This window comes from Puma concolor, chromosome C1, assembly GCF_028749965.1.
Source record: "Puma concolor isolate L17-30 chromosome C1, mPumCon1.1.hap2, whole genome shotgun sequence".
Taxonomy (NCBI): Eukaryota; Metazoa; Chordata; class Mammalia; order Carnivora; family Felidae; genus Puma; species Puma concolor.
In genome coordinates, this window is record NC_141674.1 from 94,139,492 (window position 1) to 94,147,469 (window position 7,978).

General features: G+C 47.3%; 1 long non-coding RNA gene across 1 annotated transcript; it reads left to right on the forward strand.

Annotated features, from left to right (window-relative positions):
• The first annotated feature begins 3,724 nt into the window (after positions 1–3,724).
• LOC147578231 (uncharacterized) lies at positions 3,725–5,212 on the forward strand. Its single transcript, XR_015254231.1, has 2 exons — positions 3,725–3,953; positions 5,102–5,212. It is a non-coding gene; the product is annotated as an uncharacterized LOC147578231 (long non-coding RNA).
• Positions 5,213–7,978: the final 2,766 nt, after the last annotated feature.

Consider the following 7,978-nt stretch of genomic DNA (forward strand, 5'->3'; position numbering starts at 1 on the left):
TGGAAATCACCACGTTGTTCTCCAAGCTGCAGCCCAGACATCATCTGGGGACTGGCTTTCTCTTTGCACCTCTTTCCCCGAGGCCATAAAAGCAATCATCACACAGCATGGCATCACACGCCCACCGGTCTGTCTGACCCAGTAGACGGTAAACTTCCTGAGGGTGGGTGTGATGGTTGCTTCATCTTTACATCCTGGCATAACCCAAGGGGCATAACCCAAAGCATGAGTGTGGGAGAGTTCATCCCCACTTATATGAAAACTGGGGTGCTCCTGTCTCTGACACCAGGGCAAAGAGACGGGCAGAGCCCCCTTCCAGTAAATGCTACCCACATCCGCATCCGTGGCCTGGGCTCTCCCTTCCCATGTGCTTCTGGGCACATCTCCCAGTACCGTGGGTTTCCGAGGCGATGCTTATCTATCTTTTCTTCCTTACATCCTCTACCTTGGTACCAACTACCTCAGACATCTCTTTCTGTTTCACACTGATCATGGTGTATCTGGGGCTACAGTCTACCATTCCCAGGCTTCTTTGATGTGGAAAATTCTTTTTTTTGCACTGTGCCTTTCAGAGGCAAAGTGTCAGTTTCTAAATATGTTACTCAAAAAAGGATCCCACCCCCCACCCCCGCCCCATTTGGCCCAAGTTTTTATGTCCAACTGGACCCAGGCTACTATTTATGATACATGGTATTATGTTAATTTTGTTTCTCCCTTCCTCCCTACTTCTCTCTCTCTCTCTCTCTCGAGCATGTGACCACTTAGCACTATTAAAGTGTAAAAGGTCAAATTACTCTCGATGAGGTGAGCGGCACACACAAATTGAGGCAGACAAGCAGATTAAAACACATTGTTGTGATGATTTAAAAAGGCAGCGAAAAGCAGGTGGAACTAAGCTCCATTTGGTCCAGGTCTGGCACAAATCAGAAGTAACCTTCGTTTCATTACCATTAGCCACTTTCAAGCTGAGTTGGGACTGAATGTGTGTCTCTACCACACTAACAAGGCAGCTCGGCGCAGCATTCAGAAGCAGGGGCTCTGGGAATGGAATGTGTGGATTCGTACCCCGGCTCTACAGTTGACCAGCTGTGCGGTGCTGGCCGAGTTCCTTAACTTCTCTGTGCTCTTGTTTCCTTTCTGTAAAAGGGGGATAGCAATTGTGTGGATCGCGTAGGACTAATGTGAGAATGAAATGAATTAGCCCAAAAGGGCACATAGCACACACTAGGGCTGAGGATGCGAGCAAGACAGGACGGGGGCAGACAGGCTTCGGATGCAAAGCCTGTGCCAGTCCTGCCTTAGTGCTAGACATTTGGAGAAGTAGACACTTGATACCTTGTTTAATTTTTACAATTATCCTGTGAGGTACATTGTGTTACCCTCGTTTGCAGCACAGTTTGCCTTAGAGACATTAGGACAGAAAAAAAAAAAAGGAGCAAAGAAATTACGGTTTAAAGTAGGGCAAAACAACGAATGATTTCAGGTCATGTCAACAGTTTCTCTCACTCAAGATCAAAGCGAAAACTAGTAGGAGGTGATGCTTGCTTGCCCATCTAAGGCTGTGAAAATGCTGGCAGGGCTGGTTCCCGAAACACATCCCTGTTCTAGTCGCACAGCCTGACCGCTGAGCCACTCCGTTTCGCCGTTAAACCTCTGAAGAATCCTGGTGAGAAGGGAGTTGTAACGTCCCCAGTTTATGGCTGGGGAAGTGAGCCACCTCAGGCAGCCAGCGAGCAACAGAGAAGTGCCTGGAACCCAGGTCCTTTGGTGACCATGAGCACTGACCGTTGACCACAGACGGTCCCCTGCCCCACCCTTCGCGGATATAATGGCGTCAACAGTTCAGACCTTTGCACAGGCCGTGGTGGTTTTCCAAGGCGGAACGCTCCCATACTCTCAGTGTCAAGCTCAGGAAAACGCCATAGATGGGCTCCCACACACAGGTCACCCTGCTAGGGTACTTGGGTTGGGACGGGACAGTCAAGTCACCTCTTCACAGTCCCCTTTCCTCCTGGTGGCGGCTCTTTTTTTTTTTTTTTTTTTTAATTTTTTTAATGTTTATTTGAGAGACAGAGATAGAGTGTGAGCGGGGTAGGGATAGAGAGGGGGAGACACAGAATCCGAAGCGGGCTCCAGGCTCCGAGCCTGTCAGCACAGAGCCCGACGTGGGGCTCGAACCCACGAACCGTGAGATCATGACTTGAGCCGAAGTCGGACGCTTAACTGACTGAGCCACCCCGGTGCCCCTCGGTGGCATCTTTTGGTGGCCTTTCCCACCAGTAGTCCTCAGGGGGGAACCATGTAAACGCATCAGAGACACGCTCATAATCTTGAGTCTGAAAAGGGGGTATTGAGGTATTGGGGTGCTGATCCCCTTTCCTCTCAATTACATATTTAGTAAGTAAATGGGATTCCATTGACTCTGATTCTGATCCCAAGGATTTCTCATGAGTCACATAAAATCTGAACCCGCCTGTGGAAATTCAAACAACTTTTGCTTATTCCTTACAGATGACTTTGAATCATTTGTAGAAATTGCTCAATTGGGAAGCTTTAAATGAAAATATAAACTTTCTCAGCTTAAGTCTGTGTTTCATCCAGTGACAGTTTCGTTGTTTTGTTACCTCTTTCCCCCCTACCCTTCCTTGAGAGCAGGAAAGATTTTTTCCCCCATTATCACATACACAGTGTCCAACACAGAACTGGCACATAATAGAAGTTAAACAAATGTTGGCTGGATGGATGAAGGCATAAATGGATGGCTGGAGGGACAGATGACAGATGGATGAACGGCAAGACAGACCCATAGATCTGTGGCCAGCTAGGTGGACAAGGCCACGGCATTGACAGTGCTGAATTGTGATACAGTTGTTAGCTACTTTCTCATGAGGACGTTGGTGGACTGAATGTTTGCTGAGCTAACCCGGCAGAAAATCTTAGCTATTGACTGGTTTTGAAAAAGACACGTAAGTAAGATCTTTACTTATGCATCAGCTAGTTGCTTTTCCCTGCTGCCATTTAGTTGGCTTAATTTTTCAGCAATGATATGCATGTCAAATAGATATGATTAACATCCTTTGAAGGACTCCTGGCCCAGAAGCCACAGAACTGTCCAGACTAGAGTCTGTGCCATGGAGCTGGCACCTTTTCGGCTTCCAGCACGCCTCAATACCCTGTAAGAGGTGTCCCTGTGCTTCCGCACCAACTCAGAGTTCCCAGACCAAAGAACACAATTTCTGCCCCTCCAGGGACACCCTCCCCATCAGGAGAGGCAGAGAGCTTGCAAGAGTGAGCAGACTGGACAGACAGTTCACCGGGAGGGCTGTGGGTAATGCTTCACGTTCCTGTTAATAGTGGACTGGGACAGCAAACCTGTTAGAAGAAGCGCCCTCTGTTCCTGCTGTTGTCCCGCTAACCTCCATTAGACCTGCCAGTCAAGCCTTTGTCTGCTCTGCTCTCCACCCTGAGTCTGACATCCCTCTGGCAGGAGGGCACTGGCCAGCTGCCCTATGGTTATTCCTGCTCTGCCACCGCCCCCACTCCCCGACCTGGCTTCTTGTTACTCAGGTCTATCTCCGGCCCAGATCCTGCTCAGTTCTGCCAAGGCCCAGCGTAGGATTGGTCAGTTCTGATAGAATGTTCTGCATAGTAGCAGGCTGAAGTGTTCCTGATGATAATTCCATCTCTTGATTCCATTTCCATCCCCTGGGGCAATACTGAAGACTCCCATCTTCTGCATGAGGCTCCTTCAGGGTTTTGAAGACAACTAACGTGTCCCCTTCAGACTTCCCTCAAAGCTGACAGCTCCAGTTCTGGCAACACTTGCTCCGAGTTTTGCTTTCCAGACCTTCAGCATTCTAGACATTTTCTGGCATGACCAATGTACTCTGGCGAAGTCTTTTAGAAGACTGACCAACTGTCCCAGATTGGAGAAGACTAAGGAGATACGACAGGTAAGTGCGGTGGGGGAGCCCGGATTGGGTTCTGGGCCAGAGAAGGGAGTGTAGTGGGACACTGACTTAATTGACCTAATGGGATGTCTAAATTAGCTGGGGCTGGGGCGGGGAGGAGCGGCGCACAGGAGACATTTGCAAGAGATGGAAGGCAGAAATGGGAGTGCTGGGGAGGGGTCTGGGCAGGTCAAGACACTGCTTGCCGCTCACACCGTGTTGTTCATCTGCCGGTTTATTTGCTGAGGCAGCACAGTGCCAGGCCTACAGCCCCTGCCTGATCTGCTTCAGCGTCTGTGACTGCTCGGCCTAGAAGGGCATCCTTGGGAAAGAACGCTCTGGGATCTCAAGGCTGCTCATTTTATATTTCATATATGCCAAGCGTTTTCCTTGGAAACCCTTCTTCTCCTGGCCGGTTCTCGGACCTCGTTCCTTCTGTGTCTCAATGCCGGCCGTCAATTATCTGGTTTTCCCAGCAGACGCTTGGATGACTTATATGAAAATCATTTTGGTCATTGGGAAGGAACTTGATTACTGAGTGAGTTATTACTGGTACATCCATATCTACGTGGTCTAAAATTGTGCGAACTTTTTGAGTAACCAGGTCATAGCTCTGTCTCCTTTTAAGCTGGGATCAACTGTAAATCTCCAGAAATTTTCCCATATGGGTTGTTCTCAATCCAGGTCTCCTACAGTTTATTCCTGCACAGTGGATTTTTGAACCTTAGCTTTACACTTTTCCCCATGAAATATCATCTTGGGACTTTCCACTCATCGTTCTGGCTAACATGATTAATTTGGAATGTGGGATCTGACATCTGTCATGTTATCCCCTGCTGACCTTGTGTCACTTACATCTTTGATAAGAACACATCCAAAGTCCTGTCCAAGTGACGATACAGGCCGGAAGCATGCAATCTTCAGTGGGTCAGCATAAATCAATCGGTTGAACTGAGTGTTAAGCGGGCTAAAACCCCTTATGCTTGTAGTACCATCCAACTCACATCTCTCTCGTTGCTACGCAAAAATATTCTAAGGTGCTGTCAGTTCCGCATCTTAGCAGATAAGACAGCTGCTTGATAACCTGTAACTAGTATAACCTGCTTTACCAGACTGGAACTCACATAAGATTCCCCTCATTTATTTTCCAGGTTAATCTCTGGAATCCCCACGTGCCCAAATCAATTTGTTTCTGGGACTACCATAACAAAGCACCACAAACTTGGTGGCGTCAAACAATAAAAAGGTATCCTCTCACAGTTCAGGAGGCCAGAAGTCTGAAATCAAGGTGTGGGCAGGATTGGTTCCTCCTGGGGGCTCTGTGGGAAGATCTGTTCGAACGCTCCCAGTTTCTGGTGTTTCCCAGCAATCCTTGCCGTTCCTTGGCTTGTAGCTGTCTTACTACAGTTTCTGCCTCTGCGGTCGCCTGGCCTTCTTCCCTGGGTGTCTCTGTGCGTCCTTCTCCCGTCCTAGAAGAATACCAGTTGTGTTAGATTTAGGGCCTACCCTAATCCAGTATGACCTCACATTAGTTACATCTACATCGACCTTATTTCCAAACAAGTTCACGTTCTGAGGTTTCAGATAGATGGGGGTTCAGGGGATGAGGGAGTGGGGTGGGAAACACCGTTCAACCCAGTGTACCAACTAAACAAAAATCTCTCTCTCCCTGCGGCCTGTGCGCGGTTGTGCCGTCAGTGCAGTGCTCGGCGGAGGGAACCAGGCTCTCTCTCTGCCGCTATCACCTGTATCGCTGTTAAAAACAGAAGGCCCCACCCAGCCCCTGCTGCACGAACGATGACAGTCTAGCCCTCGGCACAGGCCATCATGAGTCTTCCCCAGCGTCACGCTTACACAAGAACGCGCCACACTGGGCTCCTCCTCCAAATCCTCTCTGCTGGGGCAGCTGGGCCAGGAGGGTGCGTCAGCCACAGCTATGCTCTATGCTGGAAAACAATCAAGTCAACATTTGACACTTTCCCTCCCTCCCTGGTTAGTCGTCTCCTGGATGGTGGACAGCTCTGGGCCTTCTGGTCAGGTATGACCATTTCAGCACATTAGAAAACATCCAGTAGTACTTAGCCTCAAACCCAAAGGCATCAGTCCTGATCCTCTTTCTCCCAGGCTCCTTGCACCTGTATAAATTTGTCCAATTGCTTCTGACCACCAGCTATTCATACCAAGGAACATGGAAGAGAATGGCCTCTGTCAAGCCATACAACCGGGGAAAGCGTTCAATTATATCCTGTTCTCAGGATAATGGTGCTGGCTGCCTACGTTTATACAACTGAAGGGTCCCATTCTTGAGATTGTTCTAGGAACAAAGACTTCCTCCAAGGTGATTTGCTGCCTTCACCCTCCTGGCTGGTGACTTTGAAATGGTGGCTTATCGAGGTAGAAGGATCTAAACTTCCACTTTCTAGACACCCCATCACACATCCAGTACATATTTGTGCCATGAATCAACGTAAAGTTTGGAAATCAGAAGTAATTAAACTTACCCGAATGCACATGTTTTTCCTTTTTTGAAAACTGAGAAACATCTCATGTTTCCCTGGCTATTGGCTCCTTTCCCAAATTTCTCAGAATTCATGGACAGCGGCTCTGTAATCTTATCTCCAAGCTCTGATGGGATTCATCCAAAGCCGGCGCTCATGTAATGTGGCCAGATGTTCCCACACCTCTTCTCTGATCTTGGGCTTGATATTCTTCTCCTGGAATTTGCCTTTTATACTTTCTGGTTTGAGCGTTACTATTCTGGAGGGAGAAAAACATTATGCATTAAAAATTATGCCCTTTCCGCTAAGTGTGGGGCCTGGCTCTTCCTTGTCATTTTTCTTGTTCCAAATAATTTTCTAAAACAGTCTTTCTGTGGCCTCAGCCATTGGTTTAAGGCTCAGCTCGTTTTACGCATTAGTATTCCTGACACCAGTCTTGCAGGTTTGTGCTTTTTGGCATTTGTATTTGGCCCTCTGCCCCCTCCCACTGTTATACACTCTCTTTGAAACGCTGGACTCGCTCTGTACTCTCCGTTGTTTCTTTAGATGATCCCTCCTCCTCTCCACCTTTCTCCGTGATGTCATCGGTTTATTCCTCACTCCACAAATATTTGTGCAGTACCTGCCATGCGTTAGGCACAGCGCTGGGCACTACTGTTAAACCAGGGAACAAAGCCAGACACGGCGCCTGCTCTTACAGATTCAGGGAAACAGAGAGTATTCAAATAATCGAGCAAATAGTATAAAATTGCAACTGTGATAACCGCGAAGAAAAAGAAGTACATAGGATTTTGAGGTTTTTTTAAATCTAGTCTGAGATACGAAAAGGGATCATTCAGTTAAGATCTAAAAGATGAGGAGGAAGTGTTTATTGAGGTCAAAAAGGGAGAAGAAAACAATCCAATTAAAAAAGGCGCAAATGATCTGAACAGACATACATAGACAAAGTAGGTATACAGATGGTAAATAACATATGAAATGATGTTCAACATCATAGTCATTAGGAAATTGCAAAGTAAAACAACAATGACATACCACTACACACCCATTAGAATGGCCAAATCCAAAACACTGATAACGCCAAACGCTGATGAAGATATGGAGCAGCAGGAGCTCTCCTTCACCACTAGTGGGAATGCAAAATGGTACCACCACTTGAGAAGAAAGTTGGGCAGTTTCTTAAAGAACTACAAATACTCTTACCACAGGATCCAACAGTTATTTGGTATTTGCCCAAATGAGCTGAAGACTCTGTCCACACACACACACACACACACACACACACACAATGTTTATAGCAGCTTTATTCATAATTGCTAAAACTTGGAAGCAACCAAGATGCCCCTCAGTAGGTGAATGGATACATAACCTGTGGTATGTCCATACAATGGAATACTATTCAGCACTAAAAAGAAATGAGAGCCAAGCCATGAAAAGACATGGAAGGGGGAACCTTATAAAAGCATATTGCTAAGTGAAAGATGTCGTAGACTCTGGGTCTAAAGTTCCCTCTCGTCTAGCAAAAGAGCG